The 22,568-nt window shown below is 44.3% G+C and overlaps 1 protein-coding gene across 3 annotated transcripts in view; it reads left to right on the top strand.

Moving 5' to 3' along the window:
• Positions 1 to 5,279: 5,279 nt before the first annotated feature.
• The window catches only part of PLEKHB2 (pleckstrin homology domain containing B2), a 60,084-nt gene continuing 42,795 nt past the window's right edge, over positions 5,280 to 22,568 (top strand). Inside the window, exons 1-3 of one of the 3 annotated variants that reach the window (XM_038748465.1) lie at positions 5,283 to 5,358; positions 14,268 to 14,295; positions 19,002 to 19,022. The gene's annotated coding sequence lies outside the window, so the exon portion shown is untranslated. Of the gene's footprint in view, positions 5,359 to 14,267; positions 14,296 to 19,001; positions 19,023 to 22,568 lie in introns of all 3 variants that reach the window. The other 2 variants (XM_038748390.1, XM_038748316.1) reach the window with 2 other exon arrangements.

The raw sequence follows: 22,568 nt of genomic DNA, 5'->3' as shown, positions 1-22,568 counted from the left end.
GCTCTACCCCCTCCCCGCCCCACAGTACTTGTGTATATATGTACATATTCTATTTATTTTATTAATGATGTTTATATCTATAATTCTATTTATTTATATTGATGCTATTGATGCCTGTATACTTGTTTTGTTTTGTAGTCTGTCTTCCCCCTTCTAGACCGTGAGCCCATTGTTGGGTAGGGATTGTCTCTATTTGTTGCTGAATTGTACTTTCCAATCAGTCAATCAATCAATCGTATTTATTGAGCACTTACTGTGTACAGAGCACTGTACTAAGCGCTTGGGAAGTACAAGTTGGCAACATGGAGAGACAGTCCCTACCCAACAGTGGGCTCACAGTCTAGAAGGGGGAGACAGAGAACAAAACCAAACATACTAACAAAATAAAATAAATAGAATAGATATGTACAAGTAAAATAAATAAATAGAGTAATAAATATGTACAAACATATATACATATATACAGGCGCATATTCCAAGCACTTAGTACAGTGCTCTGCGTATAGTAAGTGCACAAGAAATAGGATTGAATGAATGAATGAACATGCACAATTTTGCCAAAGTCTGTTTGTCTCCCCCTCGTCCCCTTCTCCATCCCCCCCCTTCTTACCTCCTTCCCTTCCCCACAGCACCAGTATATATGTATATATGTTTGTACATGTTTATTACTCTATTTATTTATTTATTTATTTTACTTGTACGTATCTATTCTATTTATTTTATTTTGTTAGTATGTTTGGTTTTGTTCTCTGTCTCCCCCTTTTAGACTGTGAGCCCACTGCTGGGTAGATTTTGTCTCTATATGTTGCCAATTTGTACTTCCCAAGCATTTAGTACAGTGCTCTGCACATAGTAAGCGCTCAATAAATGCGATTGATGATGATGATGATGTTTGAAGCCTCCTGAATCTAGACTATTTCTCTGAAGGGCCCTCTGATGTTCAACCATACTCCAAAGCCTTTCTTCCCAGATCCTGAAGAACACACGTGTCACTTTCAAGCCGCAAAACTTGACTAAAATTTCTGATGTGGAAGGAGTCTGGGCATAGAAGCAGCATGGCCTAACAGGTAGAACATGGATTTGGGAGTCAAAAAAGACCTGGGTTCTAATACCAGCTCTGCCACTTGTTTGCTGTGTGACTTTGGGCAAATTGCTTCGCTGTGCCTCAGTTCCCTCATCTGTAAAATGGGAATTAAGACTGTGAGCCCCATATGGAACGGGGACCATGCCCAACCTCATTACCTTGTACCTACTCCAGTGCTCAGAACAGTGCTTGACGCTTAATAATAATAATAATATTAATGATGATGGTATTTGTTAAGCGCCGTGCCAAGCACTGTTCTAAGCACTGGGGGGGGGGGGGGGATACAAGGTAATCAGGTTGTCCCACCTGGGGCTCACAGTCTTAATCCCCATTGTACAGATGAGGGAACTGAAGCACAGAGAAGTTAAGTGGCTTGTCCAAAGCCACACAGCTGACATGTGGCGGGGCAGGGAATTAGAACTCATGACCTCTGACTTCCAAGCCCGTGCTCTTTCCATTGAGCCACATTGCTTCTCTGCAGCTTTTCTATGCTTCTCATAGTAAGCGCTTATTGAAAGGATTATTGAAAGGATATTCTTTTTGGACAATCAATCAATCAATCAATCAGTCGCATTTTTTGAGTGCTTACTGTGTGCATAGCACTGTACTAAGCACTTGGGATGTACAAGCTGGCAACATATAGAGACAGTCCCTACCCAACAGTGGGCTCACAGTCTAGAAGGGGAAGACCGAGAACAAAACCAAACATACTAACAAAATAAAATAAATAGAATAGATAGGTACAAGTAAAATAAATAAATAGAGTAATAAATATGTACAAACATATATACATATATACAGGTGCTGTGGGTAAGGGAAGGAGGTAAGATGTTAAGACAGAGGTTAAACCTACTAAAATTTGCCCTGCTGGTATAAAACAGGACAAATACGAACTCCAAATAATGATTCAAAAAAACCCCCAAAAAAACGTTTGAAGGGTTTGGCCTCACCAAAGGTGTGGTTTTTTGATTGGGCAAAACAAATATTTTCAAAAAGGGTTACTAGCAAGAAATAAACAAGGCGGCTGCCCTCCCTGCCCTTTTTCAGAAGTTCCTGGTGGGGAAATTTTAATTTGGCCATGGTAAGGTGAACCATACCACGAGAAGCATCATGGCTTAATGGAAAGAGTCCAGTCCTGGGAGTCTGAGGTCATGGGTTCTAATCCCTGCTCCGCCACTTGTCAGCTGGGTGACTTTGGACCAGTCACTTCATTCATTCATTCATTCAGTCGTATTTATTGAGCGCTTACTGTGTACAGAGCACTGTACTGAGTGCTTAACTTCGCGTCTCTGGACCTCAGTTCCCTCATCTGTAAAATGGGGATTAAGACTTTGAGCCCCACGTGGGACAACCTGATTACCTTGTATCCCCCCCCCCCCCAGTGCTTAGTGCTCAGCCCATAGTAATCACTTAACAAATACCATCATTATTAGTATTATTAATGCACCCCGCAGGCCTGTGTTTTTGCTAGTCTGTTGCCAAATTGTACTTTCCAAGTGCTTAGTACAGTGCTTTGCACACAGTAAGTGCTCAATAAATATGATTGAATTAATGAATTTTAGTTATTTAATAATAATAATAATAATGGTATTTGTTAAGCGCTTACTATGTGTCAAGCACTGCTCCAAGTGCTGGGGTAGATACAAGGTAATCAGGTTGTCCCACATGGCGTGCACAGTCTTCATCCCCATTTTACAGATGAGGGAACTGAGGCCCAGAGAAGTGAAGTGACTTGCCCAAAGTCACGCAGCTTTGTGCGGAGCCGGGATTAGAACCCAAAACCTCTGACTTCCAAGCTGGGGCTCTTTCCACTAAGCCACACTGCTTCTCACATTTTGTTTTGTTTTGCTGTCTGTCTCCCCCTTCTAGACTGTGAGCCCGTTGTTGGGTAGGGACCGTCTCTATATGTTGCTGATTTAAAGTGCTTAGTCCAGTGAGCTGCAGACAGAAAGCACTCAATAAATACAATTGAAAGAATAATAACAATGACATTTAAGTGATTACTATATGCAAAGCACTGTTCTAAGCACTGGAGGGGGATACAAGGTGATCACGTTGTTCCACGTGGGGCTCACAGTCTTCATCCCCATTTTCCAGGCGAGGGAACTGAGACTCAGAGAAGTTAAGTGACTTGCCCAAGGTCACACAGCAGACATGTGGGGGAGCGGGGATTAGAATCCATGACCTCTGACTCCCAAGCCCGGGCTCTTTCCACTGAGCCACACTGCTTCTCTAAATGAATGAATGAATTTAATTGTCTTTTGCAGAGTAGAGATCAACAAAGAGAGGGATTTATAGCTTTACTTCTATTTATTCTGATGACTTGACACCCGTGTGCATGTTTTGTTTTGTTGTCTGTCTCCCCCTTCTAGACTGTGAGACCGTTGTTGGGTAGGGACCATCTCTATATGTTGCGAATTTGGCTTTTGCAGAGTAGAGATCAACAAAGAGAGGGATTTATAGCTTTACTTCTATTTATTCTGATGACTTGACACCTGTCCACATGTTCTGTTTTGTTGTCTGTCTCGCCCTTCTAGACTGTGAGCCCGTTGTTGCGTAGGGACCATCTCTATATGTTGCGAATTTGGCTTTTGCAGAGTAGAGCTCAACGAAGAGAGGGATTTATAGCTTTACTTCTATTTATTCTGATGACTTGACACCTGTCCACATGTTTTGTTTTGTTGTCTGTTTCCCCTTTCTAGACTGTGAGCCTTCTGTTGAGTAGGGACCGTCTCTATATGTTGCCAACTTGTACTTCCCAAGTGCTTAGTACGGTGCTCTGCACACAGTAAGCGCTCAATAAATACGATTGAAAGAATCAATGAATGTTTTGTTCTGTTTTGTTGTCTGTCTCCCACTTCCAGACTGTGAGCCCGCTGTTGGGTCGGGACCGTCTCTCTATGTTGCCGACTTGTCCTTCCCAAGTGCTTAGTACGGTGCTCTGCACACAGTAAGCACTTAATAAATGCGATTGAATGAATGAATGTTTTGTTTTGTTGTCTGTCCCCCACTTCTAGACTGTGAGACCGCTGTTGGGTAGGGACCGTCTCTATATGTTGCCAACTTGTACTTCCCAAGCGCTTAGTACGGTGCTCTGTACACAGTAAGCGCTCAATAAATACGATTGATTGATTGATTGATTGATTGTTGGGTAGGGACCGTCTCTATATGTTGCCGACTTGTCCTTCCCAAGCGCTTAGTACGGTGCTCTGCACACAGTAAGCACTTAATAAATGTGATTGAATGAGTGTTTTGTTTTGTTGTCTGTCCCCCCTTTCTAGACTGTGAGCCTACTGTTGGGTAGGGACCATCTCTATATGTTGCCGACTTGTACTTCCCAAGCGCTTAGTACGGTGCTCTGCACACAGTAAGCGCTCAGTAAATACGATTGATTGATTGATTGATTGTTGGGTAGGGACCGTCTGTATATGTTGCCGACTTGTACTTCCCAAGCGCTCAGTACGGTGCTCTGCACACAGAAAGCGTTCAATAAATACGATTGATTGATTGATTGATTGTTGGGTAGGGACCGTCTCTATATGTTGCCGACTTGTACTTCCCAAGCGCTTAGTACGGTGCTCTGCACACAGTAAGCGTTCAATAAATAGGATTGATTGATTGATTGTTGGGTAGGGACCGTCCCTATATGTTGCCGACTTGTACTTCCCAACGCTTAGTACGGTGCTCTGCACACAGTAAGCGCTCAATAAATACGATTGATTGATTGCAAGAATGGGTGGTTCGCCTAGTCTGCACAAAAGCAGAACATTTCGGCGTGGCTCAGTGGAAAGAGCCCGGGCTTTGGAGTCAGAGGTCAGGGGTTCAAACCCAGGATCTGCCACTTGTCAGCTGTGTGACTTTGGGCAAGTCACTTCACTGGGCCTCAGTTCCCTCATCTGTAAAATGGGGATGAAGACTATAAGCCCTCTGTGGGACAACCTGATCACCTTGTAACCTCCCCAGCGCTTAGCACAGTGCTTTGCACATAGTGAGCGCTTACTAAATGCCATGGTTAGTATTGTGTTTCGGTGCAGGCCGCAGGCCTTTCCGTTTTCCAGGCCGCGCTCGAGACGCCTCGGCAACGGCAGCGCGGTGCGCGCGCACCAACCGCCGGCGGGGGGAAACTACAACCCCCAGAAGGCCCTGCGGCGGTGGGCATGCGCAGTGTCGGCGCGCTCGGGGGCGCCCCCTGGCGGGCCCCAGGCGGAGTGCAGCGGGGGTTAGTGCGGCCCTGAAGGCGGAGGGAGAGGCCTACACTTTGGGCTGTGCGGGAGGTGAGTCTCCCCGCCCTGTCTTTACATGTATAGGTGTTTGTACGTATTTATCGCACTATTTAATCATTTATTTTATTTGTACATGTTTTTCCTATTTATTTTATCTCGTTAATATGTTTTGTTTTGTTGTCTGTCTCCCCCTCCTAGACTGTGAGCCCGCTGTTGGGTAGGGACCGTGTCCATATGTTGCCAGCTTGTACTTCCCAAGCGCTTAGTACGGTGCTCTGCACACAGTAAGTGCTCAATAAATGCGATTGAATGAATGAATGGATGTATGTTTGTACGTATTTATTACTCTATTTTACTTGCACATCTTTATTCTATTTATTTTATTTTGTTAATATGTTTTGTTTTGTCGTCTGTCTCCCCTTTCTAGACTGTGAGCCCGCTGTTGGGTAGGGACCGTCCCCATATGTTGCCAACTTGGACTTCCCAAACGCTTAGTACAGTGCTCTGCACACAGTAAGCGCTCAATAAATACGATTGAATGAATGAATGGATGTATGTTTGTACGTATTTATTACTCTATTTTACTTGCACATCTTTATTCTATTTATTTTATTTTGTTAATATGTTTCGTTTTGTCGTCTGTCTCCCCCTTCTAGACTGTGAGCCCGCTGTTGGGTAGGGACCGTCCCTATATGTTGCCAACTTGTACTTCCCAAGCGCTTAGTACAGTGCTCCGCACACAGGAAGCGCTCAATAAATACGATTGAATGAATGAATGTTTTGTTTTGTTGTCTGTCTCCCCCTTCTAGACTGTGAGCCCGCTGTTGGGTAGGGACCATCTCTGTATGTTGCCAACTTGGACTTCCCAAGCGCTTAGTACAGTGCTCTGCATACAGTAAGCGCTCTATAAACACGATTGAATGAATCCCTTCAAAGCCCTACTGAGAGCTCACCTCCTCCAGGAGGCCTTCCCAGACTGAACCCCCTCCTTCCTCTCCCCTACTCCCCCTCGCCCCCCTTACCTCCTTCCCTTCCCCACAGTACCTGTATATATGTATATATGTTTGTATGTATTTATTACTCTATTTTATTTGTACCTATTTATTCTGTTTATTTTATTTTGTTAATATGTTTGGTTTGTTGTCTGTCTCCCCCTGCTAGACTGTGAGCCCGCTGTTGGGTAGGGACCATCTCTGTATGTTGCCAACTTGGACTTCCCAAGCGCTTAGTACAGTGCTCTGCACACAGTAAGCGCTCAATAAATACGATTGAATGAATGAATGTTTTGTTTTGTTCTCTGTCTCCCCCTTCTAGACTGTGAGCCCGCCGTTGGGTAGGGATCGTCTCTATATGTTGCCAACTTGGACTTCCCAAGCGCTTAGTACAGTGCTCTGCACACAGTAAGCGCTCAATTAAATACGATTGAATCAATCCCTTCAAAGCCCTACCAGAGCTCACTTCCTCCAGGAGGCCTTCCCAGACTGAGCCCCCTCTTTTATCTCCCCCTCCTCCCCATCGCCCCCGCCTTACCTCCTTCCCTTCCCCACAGCACCTGTATATATGTTTGTACGTATTTATTACTCTATTTATTTTATTTGTACATATTTATTCTATTTATTTAACTTTGTTAATATGTTTTGTTGTCTGTACATGTTTATTCTATTTATTTATTTTGTTAATATGTTTTGTTGTCTGTCTCCCCTTTCTAGACTGTGAGCCCACTGTTGGGTAGGGACCGTCTCTATATGTTGCCAACTTGTACTTCCCAAGCACTTCGTACAGTGTGCTGCACACAGTAAGCATTCAATAAATGCGAATGAATGAATGAATCCTGGCTCCGCCACTAGTCTGCTGTGTGACCTTGGGTAAGTCAGTTCACTTTTTAGCGCTTAAAACAGTGCTTTGCACATAGTAAGCGCTTAACAAATGCCATCATTATTATTATTATTTTCTGGGGCCTCAGTTCCCTCATCTGGAAAATGGGGGTTAAGACTATTTTGGCCAACCTGATAACCTTGTCTCTACCCCAGCGCTTAGAACAGTGTTTGACCCTTAGTAAATGCCTAATGCTAATAATAATGGCATTTATTAAGTGCTTACTATGAGCAAAGCACTCTTTTCTAATCACTGGGGAGGTTACAAGGTGATCAGGTTGTCCCATGGGGGGCTCACAGTCTTAATCCCCATTTTACAGATGAGGGAACCGAGGCCGAGAGAAGTTTACTGACTTGCCCAAAGTCACACAGCTGGCAGTTGGTGGAGCGGGGATTTGAACCCATGACCTCTGACTCCAAAGCCCGGGCTCTTTCCACTGGGCCACGTTGCTTCTCTGGGCCTCAGTTCCTTCATCTGTAAAATGGGGGTTAAGATTGTGAGCCCCATGGCGGGCAGGGATTGTGTCCAACCTGATAACCTTGTCTCTACCCCAGCGCTTAGAACAGTGCTTGACCCTTACTAAATGCTTAATAATAATGGTAATGGCATTAAGCGCTTACTGTGAGCAAAGCACTGTTCTAAACGTTGGGGAGGTTACGAGGTGATCAGGTTGTCCCATGGGGGGCTCACAGTCTTAATCCCCATTTTACAGATGAGGTAAGTGAGGCACAGAGAAGTTAAGTGACTGGCCCAAAGTAGCACAGCTGGCAATTGGTGGAGCGGGGATTTGAACCCATGACCAGAGACTCCAAACCCCAGGCTCTTTCCACTGGGTCACGCCTACTTCTCTGGGCCTCAGTTCCCTCATCTGTAAAATGGGGGATAAGACAGTGAACCCCATGGGGGGCAGGGACTGTGTCCTACATGATAACCTTGTCTTTACCCCAGTGCTTAGAACAGTGTTTGACCCTTAGTAAATGCTTAATAATAATAATAATAATGGCATTTTTAAGTGCTTACTGTGAGCAAAGCACTGTTCTAAGCGCTGGGGAGGTTACAAGGTGATCAGGTTGTCCCATGGGGGGCTCACAGTCTTAATCCCCATTTTCTAGATGAGGGAAATGAGGCCCAGTGAAGTGACTTGCCCAAAGTCACACAGCTGACAATTGGCGGATGGAGGAGTTGAACCCATGACCTCTGACTCCAAAGCCCAGGCTTTTTCCACTGGGCCACGTTGCTTCTCTGGGCCTCAGTTCCCTCATCTGTAAAATGGGGGTTAAGACAGTGAACCCCATGGTGGGCAGGGACTGTGTCCAACCTGATAACCTTGTCTCGTTTAGAACAGTGCTTGACCCTTACTAAATGCTTAATAATAATGATAATGGCATTTATTAAGCGCTTACTGTGAGCAAAGCACTGTTCTAAACCCTGGGGAGGTTATGAGGTGATCAGGTTGTCCCACGGGGGGGCTCACAGTCTTAATCCTCATTTTACAGATGAGGTAAGTGAGGCACAGAGAAGGTAAGTGACTGGCCCAAAGTCACACAGCTGACAATTGGCGGAGCTGGGATTTGAACCCATGACCGCAGACTCCAAAGCCCGGGCTCTTTCCGCTGGGTCACGTTGCATCTGTAAAATGGGGGTTAAGACTGTGAGCCCCATGGGGGGCAGGAACTGTGTCTAACCTGATAACCTTGTCTCTATCCCAACGCTTAGAACAGTATTCGACCCTTAGTAAATGCTTAATAATAATAATAAGAATGGCATTGCACATAGTAAGCGCTTAACAAATGCCATCATTATTATTATTCGACCCTTAGTAAATGCTTAATAATAATAATAATGGCATTTATTAAGCACTTACTGTGAGTAAAGCACTGTTCTAAGCGCTGGGGAGGTTACATGGTGATCAGGTTGTTCCACGGGGGGCTCACAGTCTTAATCCCCATTTTACAGATGAAGTAAGTGAGGTACTGAGAAGTTAAGTGCCCAAAGTCACACAGCTGATAATTGGCGGAGTCGAGATTTGAACCCATGACCTCTGACTCCAAAGCCCGGGCTGTTTCCACTGAGCCACGCTGCTTCTCTGGGCCTCACTTCCCTCATCTGTAAAATGGGGGTTAAGACTGTGAACCCCATGTGGGAAGGGGACTGTGTCCAACCTGATAACCTTGTCTCTACCCCAGCACTTAGAACAGTGTTTGACCCTTAGTAAACGCTTAATAATAATAATAATGATGGCATTTATTAAGCGCTTACTATGAGCAAAGCAATGTTCTAAGCGCTGGGGAGGTTACAAGGTGAGCTTTCCACTTAACCACACTGCTGCTCATGAATCCTAATTTATCCCCACTTGCCCCACTCTCACGCGCCTCTCCGTCTAGTTTGTTCCGTCAGTCGTATTTATGAAGCGCTCACTGTGTGCAGAGCACTGTGCTAAGCGTTTAGGACTGAGCCCCTTCCTTCCTCTCCCCCTCGCCCCCCTCTCCATCCCCCCCATCTTACCTCCTTCCCTTCCCCACAGCACCTGTATATATGTATATATGTTTGTACATATTTATTACTCTATTTATTTTACTTGTACATATCTATTCTATTTATTTTGTTAGTATGTTTGGTTTTGTTCTCTGTCTCCCCCTTTTAGACTGTGAGCCCACTGTTGGGTAGGGACCGTCTCTAGATGTTGCCAACTTGGACTTCCCGAGTGCTTAGTACAGTGCTGTGCACCCAGTAAGCGCTCAATAAATACGATTGATGATGATGATGATGTATATATGTTTGTGCATATTTATTACTCTTTATTTATTTATTTATTTTACTTGTACATATCTATTCTATTTATTTTATTTTGCTAGTATGTTTGGTTTTGTTCTCTCTCCCCCTTTTAGACTGTGAGCCCACTGTTGGGTAGGGACCGTCTCTATATGTTGCCAACTTGGACTTCCCGAGCGCTTAGTACAGTGCTCTGCACCCAGTAAGCGCTCAATAAATATGATTGATGATGATGATGATGTATATTCTCCCCCTTTTAGACTGTGAGCCCACTATTGGGTAGGGACCGTCTCTATATGTTGCCAACTTGGACTTCCCGAGCGCTTAGTACAGTGCTCTGCACCCAGTAAGCGCTCAATAAATACGATTGATGATGATGATGATGTATATATGTTTGTGCATATTTATTACTCTATTTATTTTACTTGTACATATCTATTCTGTTTATTTTATTTTGTTAGTATGTTTGGTTTTGTTCTCTGTCTCCCCCTTTTAGACTGTGAGCCCACTGTTGGGTAGGGACCGTCTCTACATGTTGCCAACTTGGACTTCCCGAGCGCTTAGTACAGTGCTCTGCACCCAGTAAGCGCTCAATAAATACGATTGATGATAGGAAGGAACAATGCAAGAATAAACAGCGACAATCCCTGCCCACCACAAGCTGACCTCTAGTTGCCCCCTACCCCGGCAGTGGCCACTGCCCACCTCCAGTGCTCAGCCTCTCGGGCAGTGCCCATTACCCCTGTTTCTCTTCTGCTTTTCAGTTTTAATTTTATTTTCTTTTATCCATAGTTCCCAACCCCCTCCCCGTGCCTTCCCCCAGTTCCTAGTCATTCATTCAGTCAATCAATCGTATTTACTGAGCGCTTGCTGCGTGCAGAGCACTTTACTAAGCGCTTTGAAAGTACAATGTAGTAATAAAGAGACAATCCCTGCCCACAACGGGCTCACAGTATAGAGGTGTCGGCGGGAGAGACAGACATCAATACACGCGAACAGGCATTAAATAAATAAATAGAATTGCAGTCCTAACTGTAACTTTCTCTCCCCCTTCTCCCTTTCCCCACCCGCAGTCCTAGGGCCCTCCCAAGCACTTAGTACAGTGTTCTGCCCGTGGTAAGCGCTCATTAAATACCACTGATTGAGTCAATCAATCAATCAATCGTATTTATTGAGCACTTACTGTGTGCAGAGCATTGTACTAAGCGCTTAGGAAGTACAAGTTGGAGTCCTACCCCGTAATCAATCAGTCAGTCCATCAGTGGTATTTACTGAGCGCTTCCTATGTTCAGTGCCCCCCTTCTAGGCCGTGAGCCCACTGTTGGGTAGGGACTGTCCCTATGTGTTGCCGACTTGTAATAATAATAATAATAATTGACATTTATTAAGCGCTTACTATGTGCAAAGCACTGTTCTAAGCGCTGGGGAGGATACAGGGTGATCAGGTTGTCCCACGTGGGGCTCACAGTCTTAATCCCCATTTTACAGATGAGGTAACTGAGACCCAGAGAAGTGACTTGCCCAAGATCACACAGCAGACATGTGGCGGAGTCGGGATTCGAACTCATGACCTCTGACTCCAAAGCCCGGGCTCTTTCCACTGAGCCACGCTCCTTCTCTTCTTCGCTGCTTCTTGTACTTCCCGAGCGCTTAGTACAGTGCTCTGCACACAGTAAGCGCTCAGTAAATACGATCGATTGATTCAGTGTGGCCTGGTGGCGAGCCGGGGATTTGGGAGTCAGAGGTTGTGGGTTTTAATCCCCGCTCCGCCACTTGTCCGCTGGGTGACCTTGAGGAAGTAGGAATAATAATGATGGTATTTGTTAAGCGCTTACTACGTGCCAAGCACTGTTCTGAGCGTTGGGATAGGTACAAGGTAATCAGTCTGTCCCACGTGGGGCTCACGGTCTCAATCCCTATTTTACAGATGAGGGCACTGAGACAGAGAAATGAAGTGACTTGCCCAAATTCACACAGCTGATAAGTGGCGGAGTTGGGATTAGAACCCATGACCTCTGACTCCCAAGCCCGGGCTCTTTCTACTAAGCCACGGCACTTCACTTCTCTGTGCCTCAGTTACCTCATCTGTAAAATGGGGATTGAGACCGTGAGCCCCATGTGGGACAGGAGCTGTGTCCACCCTAATTGCCTTGTAATAATAATAATAATAATAATAATAACAATAATGGCATTTATTAAGCGCTTACTATGTGCAAAGCACTGTTCTAAGCGCTGGGGAGGCTACAGGGTGATCAGGTTGTCTCACAGTCTTAATCCCCAGTTTACAGAGGAGGTAACTGCGGCACAGAGAAGTGAAGTGACCTGTCCAAAGTCACACAGCTGACAGTTGGCGGAGCCGGGATTTGAACCCATGACCTCTGACTCCAAAGCCCGGGCTCTTTCCACTGAGCCACGCTGCTTGTATTTGCCCTAGCGCTTAGAACAGTGAGCGGCACATAGTAAGCACTTAAATATAGGAATAATATTTTATTATATAATGATATTATTATTATTATGTGCAGGGCACTGTTCTAAGTGCTTGGGAGAGTACGATTGAAGAGACTGAGCAGACACATTTCCCTGCCCCTAATAAGCTTATGAGACAATATTCATTCATTCATTGTCGTATTTATTGAGCACTTACTGTGTACAGAGCACTGTACTAAGCGCTTGGGAAGTACAAGTTGGCAACATATAGAGTCGGTCCCTACCCAACAGCGGGCTCACAGTCTAGAAGGGGGAGACAGACAACAAAACGACATATTAACAAAATAAAATAAATATGTACAAATAAAATAAAGTAATACATCCGTACAAACATATATACAGGTGCTGTGGGGAGGGGAAGGAGGTAAGGCGAGGTGGGGGAGGAGGGGGAGAGGAAGGAGGGGGCACAGTGTGGGAAGGCCTCCTGGAGGAGGTGAGCTCTCAGTAGGGCTTTGAAGGGAGGAAGAGAGCTTAGCTTGGCGGAGAAGCAGCGTGGCTCAGTGGAAAGAGCCCGGGCTTTGGAGTCAGAGGACATGGGTTCGAATCCCGGCTCTGCCACATGTCTGCTGTGTGACCTTGGGCAAGTCACTTAACTTCTCTAAGCCTCAGTTGCCTCATCTGTAAAATGGAGATGAAGACTGTGAGCCCCACGTGGGGCAACTTGATCACCTTGTATCCCCCCAGTGCTTAGAACAGTGCTCTGCACATAGTAAGGGCTTAACAAATGCCATCATCATTATTATGTGCGGAGGGAGGGGATGGGGCTGCCTCGATCGCTGCTGGTCTTAGAGAGGTTGGGGGGTCTTGCGTGATGGGCCGGCCACAGGAGGAGGCTCAGGCTGACCAAAATTGGGAATTGGACCCTGCTGTCTTGGTCGCCTGATGGGGTTGGCGTTCTGCCAGACGAGCAAGCGCCGGGAGAGAGAGCCAGGTCAGCAGGGCCCTTGCTCCAAGCTGGTTTTGTAATAATAATAATAATAATAATGGCATTTATTAAGCGCTTACTATGTGCAAAGCACTGTTCTAAGTGCTGGGGAGGATACAAGGTGATCAGGTTGCCCCACGGAGGGCTCACAGTCCTCATCCTTTCCCTTAAGTCTCTTAAGTCTTCCCCTTTTAGACTGTGAGCCCACTGTTGGGTAGGGACCGTCTCTATATGTTGCCAACTTGTGCTTCCAAGCGCTTAATCCAGTGCTCTGCACACAGTAAGCGCTCAATAAATACGATTGATTGATTGATTCATCCCCATTTTACAGATGAGGTGACTGAGGCCCAGAGAAGTGAAGTGACCTGCCCAAAGTCACACAGCTGACAGTTGGCGGAGCCGGGATTTGAACCCATGACCTCTGACTCCAAAGCCCGGGCTCTTTCCACTGAGCCACGCTGCTTCTCTGCTAGCCAGGCCTGCGCCCTTTTCCCCAGGATTTAGGGCTCTCTTTAATACCCCTTGCAGGCTGCCCGGTAGAGGCAATTCTGGCAGGACTGGCTGGAAGCGCTTAGTACAGTGCTCTGCACACAGTAAGTGCTCAGTAAATATGACAATGATTGAAGTGGAGGGGCAAGCACTGGGTTATGTAACAAGAAGACTAATAAATGCAAGGGGTTGCGGGGGAGGCCTTCATTTTCGTGGGGAAAATTGCAGTTGTTTTGGAGTCATCACACAGAGTTAAGTGTCACTAGGTGAACGCCTTCAGTGGTTGAAATTAATTACATTTTGCATTTGGAGGGGTTCAGGAGAAGAGACTTCATACTTGGGTCAGTGGGCCACAGGAGGGAGGGAAAAGTGGTGGTGATGCGCTTATTTTTTATTTTCTGTTTCCTTCCAGGGAGGATAAAATAAGCCCAGTGTAAAAGGTAAATATTTGTGTTAGGTGATGCCAGCAAGGGCACTAAACAAAGCCTGGAACAGGATGTTGGGGTGGGAATGAGCCATTTGGGTAGCCGGTGGTGTGGGAAGAAAAGTTAGGAGTGGTTTTCTTCTTGACTTGAAGCAAGGCTCCCAGGTCAATTTTCAATAATTTTAGCGTGGGAAGTGGATTCTGTTAATGCAGGTAATGAACAAAGTGCTCATCTCCAGATTCATTCATTCATTCAATCGTATTTATTGAGCGCTTACTGTGTGCAGAGCACTGTACTAAGCTCTTGGGAAGTACAAGTAGCTCAATGTGGGCAGGGAACATGCCTACCAACTCTGTTATATTGTACTTTTCCAAGAGCTTAGTACAGTGCTGTGCACACAGTAAGTGCTCAATAAATATCGTTGATTGTTGGGTATCTCTATAGTAATAATAATAATAATGGCATTTATTAAGCGCTTACTGTGTGCAAAGCACTGTTCTAAGCGCTGGGGAGGATACAAGGTGATAAAATTGTCCCAGGTGGGGCTCACAGTCTTCATCCCCATTTTACAGATGAGGGACTGAGGTCCAGAGAAGTGAAGTGACTTGCCCAAAGTCACACAGCTGACAATTGGCGGAGTGGGGATTTGAACCCATGACCTCTGACTCCAAAGCCCAAGCTCTTTTCACTGAGCCACGCTGCTTTATGGAAGCAGGAACTAAGGGCCCAGAATTATTTGCTAATATTTACAGTTGGTCTGTGGCAGAACTGCAATACTATCCCCAAGGAAACAGAGTACTTGTTTTTCATTTTTCCTTCCCTAACTTTTCTGAGCTCTTCATTCCCCAAGGCAAATATAATCTTGAATTACAGGTTAGGAAACTCCCCCCCGATAGCAGGTAACTTGTAATAGGCCTCACCAGAGCATTTAAAAGAAATTGACAAGTCCTAAAAATCTTTAGTTGTTTTGGTAATTAGAGGGAAACAATATTTTCTTACACTGTTTTTCATTCAAATCGTAGATTGACGGAACAAGTGTTATTTTTTCCTTACTAGAATGTGCATCACTGTAACTGAGCACTACATGTTTTAACTTTATAGTTTCCTTCTCTGTCTCCCCCTTGTAGACTGTGAGCCCACTGTTGGGTAGGGACTGTCTCTATATGTTGCCAGTTTGTACTTCCCAAGCGCTTAGTACAGTGCTCTGCACACAGTAAGCGCTCAATAAATACGATTGATTGGTTGATTGATTCAGATCAATTACAGGTAGGGGAAATGGGAGCCTGTAAGGCTCTGCAGCGTGATTAGAGAAGCACCGTGGCTTAGTGGGAAGAGCCCGGGCTTGGGAGTCAAGGGTCATGGGTTCGAATACCGTCTCCGCCACTTGTCAGCTGTGTGACTTTGGGCAAGCCCCTTAACTTCTCTGTGCCTCAGTTCCCTCATCTGTAAAATGGGGATTAAGACTGAGCCCCACGTGGGACAACCTGATCACCTTGTATCTACCCCAGTGCTTAGAACGGTGCTCAGCACATAAGCACTTAACGAATATCATTATTATTATTATTATGTGTACCTAAGTGCTGTGGTATGACTATCGAGTGCTAAGGGATAGTACAGATCAGTCAATCAATCAGTCATTCAGTCAATCGTATTTATTGAGCGCTTACTGTGTGCAGAGCACTGTACTAAGCACTTGGGAAGTACAAGTTGGCAACATATAGAGACAGTCCCTACCCAACAGTGGGCTCATGGTCTAGAAGGGGGAGACAGACAACAAAACAAAACATATTAACAAAATAAAATAAATAGAATAGATATGTACAAGTAAAAAATAAATAGAGTAATAAATATGTACAAACATATATACAGGTGCTGTGGGGAATGGAAGGAGGTAAGACAGGAGGGATGGAGGGGGACGAGGGGAAGAGGAAGGAGGGGGCTCAGTCTCAGTCAGAGAAGTAAAGTGACCTGTCCAAGGTCACACAACAGACCCATCATTAATTAGCATCATCGATGGTAGCAGCGTGGCTCAGTGGCAAGAGCCTGGGCTTTGGAGTCAGAGGTCATGGGTTCAAACCCTGGCTCCACCAATTGTCAGCTGTGTGACTTTGGACAAGTCACTTAACTTCTCTGGGCCTCAATACCTCATCTGTAAAATGGGTAATAAGACTGTGAGCCCCCCGTGGGACAACCTGATCACTTTGTAACCTCCCCTGTGCTTAGAACAGTGCTTTGCACATAGTAAGCACATAATAAATGCCATTATTATTATTATTATTCTTCAGCTCTTACAGTGTGCAGAGCACTATACTAAATGCCTGGGAAGGCATGGTATAACAGAGTTGGTAGACATACTTTCTGCCCACAAGGAACTTACAGTCTGTTCAAGCTATAAGTTTGATTAGTAAGAAATCATCAGTTAAATTGGTGATTAGCCATGTCAGGGTGGCTTTTGTGTTAAGCTCATGTGTCTCTGAAAAATTGTTACTTCATGGATAATAAATGATTTTTCTTGCAAGCCTCTTACGTATGAAGCTACAAGGAGCTACTGTGTTTCACCTTCCTCCTTCAGAGATGTGGATAGGCTTTTCCTTGCAGGAGAGAAAGGAGAAGTCACAGTCCTTGAAATAACAGATTCGTCCTTGTGGTTTTAAACTTTATCCGTTAGGAGTTTCACTCTTTATCAGGACATTACGGTTTGTCCTTAACAGTGATAAAAATAACTGTGGCATTTATTAAGCATTTACCATGGGCCACTAGCACTGTACTGAGCACTGAGTTAGATACAAGATAATCAGGATAATCAAGATAATCAGGTCGGATACAGTTCCTGTTTCACAGGGAGCTGAGAGTCTAAGGGGGAAGGAATATAGGTATTTAATCCCCGTTTTACAGATGAGGGAACTGAGTCATGGAGAAGTTAGGTGACTTGCCCGAGTTCACCCAACGGACTTGTCCAACGGACAAGTCAGCATTAGAACCCAGGTCCTCAAGACTCCCAGGCCCGAGCTCTTTTAATTAGACGAACTGCTTCCCATTTGTAAATTTCACAACCTAATGAGTTGAAGGTAGGATTAAACACCTCAGAGGCATACAACGAACCATAGTGACAACTTTTCAGAGCGCTCGAATCCTAAATGAACCACCTCCGAAAGGAACAGACTTAGGGCAGTGTGAGCTGATAACTGACCTGAGGATGATCAGGATTTAAGAGATCACTTCTTTTGTGACCTCTGTCCCGCTGGGCCTCCAGCTGCTTCAAACAAATTCATTCATTAAATCGTATTTATTGAGCGCTTACTGTGTGCAGAGCACTGTACTAAGCGCTTGGGAAGTACAAGTTGGCAACATATAGAGACGGTCCCTACCCAACAGCGGGCTCACACATCCCTGTGCTGTGCACACATCAGCCTGGGAGTTGTAGTTAAAGCATCGTACTTCCCAAGCGCTTAGTACAGTGCTCTGCACACAGTAAGCGCTCAATAAATACGATTGATTGATTGATCGTGCTGCGCTTTGGCCCTCCAAGTTTTCAGCTCTGTGGTGTTTCCACTTTTGTGCTTTGTTTTTTGGGGGTATCTAGATGGCCTTCCCAGACCTTCTAGACTGTGAGCCTGGTGTTGGGTAGGGACCGTCTCTATATGTTGCCAACTTGTAATTCCCAAGCGCTTAGTACAGTGCTCTGCCCACTGTAAGCGCTCAATAAATACGATTGAATGAATGAATGAAAGATGGCAGGCGGCAAAGAGGAAAGGGGCTGGGTTGGGGTAGGGGTTGTGAGGAGGAATCTGTCTGCATGTATATGTGAGCGTGCACAACGTGGAAGCACCGCGGTCTAGTGAAAAGAGCACAGGCCTGGAAGTTCGAATCCCGGCTCTGCCACTGGTCTGGGTAGGGACCATCTCTATATGTTGCCAACTTGTACTTCCCAAGCGCTTAGTACAGTGCTCTGCACACAGTAAGCGCTCAATAAATACAATTGAATGAATGTTTTGTTTTGTTGTCTGTCTCCCCCTTCTAGACTGTGAGCCCGCTGTTGGGTAGGGACCATCTCTATATGTTGCCAACTTGTACTTCCCAAGCGCTTAGTACAGTGCTCTGCACACAGTAAGCGCTCAATAAATACGATTGAATGAATGAATGACCTGGGGCAAACAATTTGACTTTGTGCCGCAGATCCATCATCTGCAAAATGGGGATTCAAAATCTGTTTTCCCTCCTACTTAGACTGTGAGTCCCATGTGGGACCTGATTATCTGGTATCCACCCTAGCGCTTAGTACAGTGCTTGGCACATAGGAAGCGCTTAACAATTACCACAAGTATAAGTAGCATTATTATGACATGTAGCGAGAGACCAAAGGGAAGCAGGAAGTAATCATCAACATCATCATCATCAATCGTATTTATTGAGCGCTTACTGTGTGCAGAGCACTGTACTAAGCGCTTGGGAAGTACAAATTGGCAACATATAGAGACAGTCCCTACCCACCAGTGGGCTCACAGTCTAAAAGGGGGAGACAAAACCAAGCATACTAACAAAATAAAATAAATAGAATAGATATGTATAAGTAAAATAAATAAATAGAGTAATAAATATGTACAAACATATATACATATGTACAGGTGCTGTGGGGAAGGGAAGGAGGTAAGATGGGGGGGGAATTGTAGGTAACCGTAGCTTTCTAGTCTAACTGCAGTATATTGCCTTTGTCTCTATAGATGTAATACTATCAAAATAAGGTATGTGGGTGTTTCACACTGTCTTTTAAAAAAATATATATACTGTCCAGCCAAACTAGCCACAGTACAGGCTTTTACTAACAAATACAGCAGCAACTTTGGCTTTTGTACTAACAGCTTTGATTATCATTTCGCAAAGCATGTTTATGGTACATCTAACTTGTAAGGTGAGCTAACCAAATAACACAATGTTGCTCCTATTTTGAGGATGTATTAGCTCATTCATTTTTAATAGACCTTGTTAAATTTCTTGCAGGTCCAGTTTTCTGTCCTTATAATGCAGATAATTGCTAACTGCTTCGATATTAAAGTAAAATGATCGTTTTCCCCTTCATTAGTGGCATTTTATTGGGTATCGAGTAGAGCTTTTTCTGCCTGAACTCACTGACTTATCATTCAAATGGGTAAAAACTCACCCGCTCCATGAAGCCTTCCTAGACTAACACCACACGGTTCCAGTCACACCAATCATTCCCAGACATAATAATAATAATGATGGTGGTATTTGTTAAGCGCTTAGTATGTGCCAAGCACTCTTCTAAGCACTGGGGTAGATACAAGGTTATCAGGGTGTCCCACGTGGAACTCAAGCATAATCCCCATTTTACAGATGAGGTAACGGAGGCACAGAGATGTTAAGTGACTTGCCCAAAGTCACACAGCTGATGTGGCGGAGTCAGTATTAGAACCCATGACCTCTGACTCCCAAGACCAAGCTCTTTCCACTAAGCCACGTTGCTTCTCTGAAATCCCCTGACTTCTTGTATGCCGATTCTTCCTTTCAAAGAACAGATCCCATGGGAAGCAGCATGGCCTAGTGGAAAGGACCCGAGTTCAAATTTAGGCTCATCCACTTGCCTGCCGCGTGACCTTGGGCAAGTCGCTTCTCTTTGCCTCAGTTTCCTCCTCTGTAAATTGGAGATTAAATCTCCGTTCCCTCTTCCTCTTAGATTGTAAACTGCATATGGAACAGGCACTGCATCTGACCCGTTTATATTGTATCTATCTTAGCACTTAGTAAAGTGTGTGGCAAATAGGAGATGCTTAGTAAATGTTATTATTATTATTATCATCATCATCATTATTATTGTTGTTCTATAGGGACTCCTAAATGTTTTGAATGAGAGTCCCGCCCCTCTTATAAATCAAATATCGTTGGCATGGTGGACGTTTTAATGTGGAAATAAATGGCTAATTGCTGATGTTGCTAGGATTTTGAAAGTAAAATTCCGTAAGAAAGTAAAAATGTAGATGTTCATGAAAACAGCCCTGGACTCTTTTATTGGCTTCAGTATGTGGGGTTGAGGAATTTATAGATGTTCTTTTGTCAAATATCCACACATTTCTTCTCCAACTGTTTATTGTCTTTTGCTTCTTCCTTGGCTGCAGCTTAAACTGAAAGATGTCTCTGTGAATATTTGCATCTGAGTTAAAAATTAAAAAAGCATGCATCCAAGATCAGATGTGTTCTGATATGGGGAATGAAGCTGTTTTGATAAGTCCATTTACTAAATTTGTATTTACATTTTTTGAGGATCTACTTTTAGGGAACCCCTACCTAATGGTTTTCGTAAAGATTTTCTTAAAGACCACATCCTGATGGATAGAACAGTATCCGCAGACACAGATGCATATGCCTAAGACTCAATAATAGTAATGATTATAATTTATTTAAGCCCTCATTATTGTCAACCACTGTACTAAGCACTGGAATAGATATAAGGTCATCAGGTTGGACACAACCCTGTATCCCATAGGGGGCTCATTGTCTAAATCGGAGGGAGAATAGATATTTAATCCCCGTTTTACAGATGAGGAAACTGAGGCCCAGAGAAGTTAAGCGGCTTACTCAAGGTCACACAGCCCCCTCTATATAATAATAATTATAATAATAATAATAATGACCATAATAATAATGATATTTGTTAAGCGCTTACTGTTTGCCAGGCACTGTACTAAGCAGTGGGGTGGATACAAGCAAATCAGGTTGGACACAGTCCTTGTCCCCCATGGGGCTCACAGTCCCTCAGATGAGGTAACTGAGGCCCAGAGAAGTGGAGTGACTTGCCCAAGGTCACACAGCAGACAAGTGACGGAGCAGGGATTAGAACCCAGACTGAGCCCCCTCCCCATCCCTCCCGCCCTACCTCCTTCCCCTCCCCACAGCACCTGTAGATATGTTTGTACAGATTTATTACTCTATTTTACTTGGACATATTTACTATTTTATTTATTTTATTTTGTTAATGGTGTCCATCTAGCTTTACTTCTGTTTATTCTGACGACTTGACACCTGTTCACACGTTTTGTTTTGTTGTCTGTCTCCCCCTTCTAGACTGTGAGCCCGTTGTTGAATAGGGACTGTCTGTATATGTTGCCAACTTGTACTTCCCAAGCGCTTAGTACAGTGCTCTGCACACAGTAAGCGCTCAATAAATACGATTGAATGAATTAGGACCCAGGTCCCCTGGCTTCTTAATCTGTGTTCTTCCTAGTAGGCCACACTATTTCATGACTCAAAAGGTATTTTGCTTCCCCGAACATTTTCATTTATTATTTTTTAGGCTAATTCTGTTGTATTATACTCTCTCAAGGGCTTAGTACATTGCTCTGCACATAGTAAATACTCAACAAATGCCACTGATTTTTTTTGTTTCATTTCTCTGTTCTCAATTCATTTTGCCTACCCCCGATTATTGACCCAGATTCTCTTGTCTTGGGGGGCTCCACAGTGGTCTAGAGGGGAACACTGCCTTAGGCTCAGAGGCTTCTTTGGCATAGATCAGGTGGTTTTGGCTAGGTGACAAAAGAATATTTTCTGAGTAATGGGGATCAGGAAATGTATCGTTTCTTTCTCTGGGCTTTTGTCCCCATATTCACATCTGCCAATGTTAGATAATTTGTGAACATGACATTTTAAAGGCTTGAGTACAATAAAATGTGACTCAGGGCTTGAGAGTTACTGGGTTAGCACCTGCATATATGTATATATGTTTGTACATATTTATTACTCTATTTATTTTACTTGTACATATCTATTCTATTTATTTTATTTTGTTAGTATGGTTGGTTTTGTTCTCTGTCTTCCCCTTTTAGACTGTGAGCCCACTGTTGGGTAGGGACTGTCTCTATATGTTGCCAACTTGTACTTCCCAAGCGCTTAGTACAGTGCTCTGCACACAGTAAGCGCTCAATAAATACGATTGATTGATTCCTCTCCCCCTTGTCCCCCTCTCCATCCCCCTCATCTTACCTCCTTCCCTTCCCCACAGCACCTATATATATGTATGTATGTTTGTACATATTTATTACTCTATTTATTTATTTTTCTCGTACATAGCTATTCTATTTATTTTATTTTGTTAGTATGTTTGGTTTTGTTCTCTGTCTCCCTCTGTTAGACTGTGAGCCCACTGTTGGGTAGGGACCATCTCTATATGTTGCCAACTTGGACTTCCCAAGCGCTTAGTACAGTGCTCTGCACACAGTAAGCGCTCAATAAATATGATTGATTGATTGATCCCTCTCCCCCTCATCCCCCTCTCC

The sequence above is a fragment of the Tachyglossus aculeatus genome, chromosome 1 (assembly GCF_015852505.1).
Source record: "Tachyglossus aculeatus isolate mTacAcu1 chromosome 1, mTacAcu1.pri, whole genome shotgun sequence".
NCBI classification, from domain to species: Eukaryota; Metazoa; Chordata; class Mammalia; order Monotremata; family Tachyglossidae; genus Tachyglossus; species Tachyglossus aculeatus.
The sequence above is the reverse complement of the archived record's forward strand: the minus strand, read 5'-3'. Positions and strand labels throughout refer to the sequence as shown.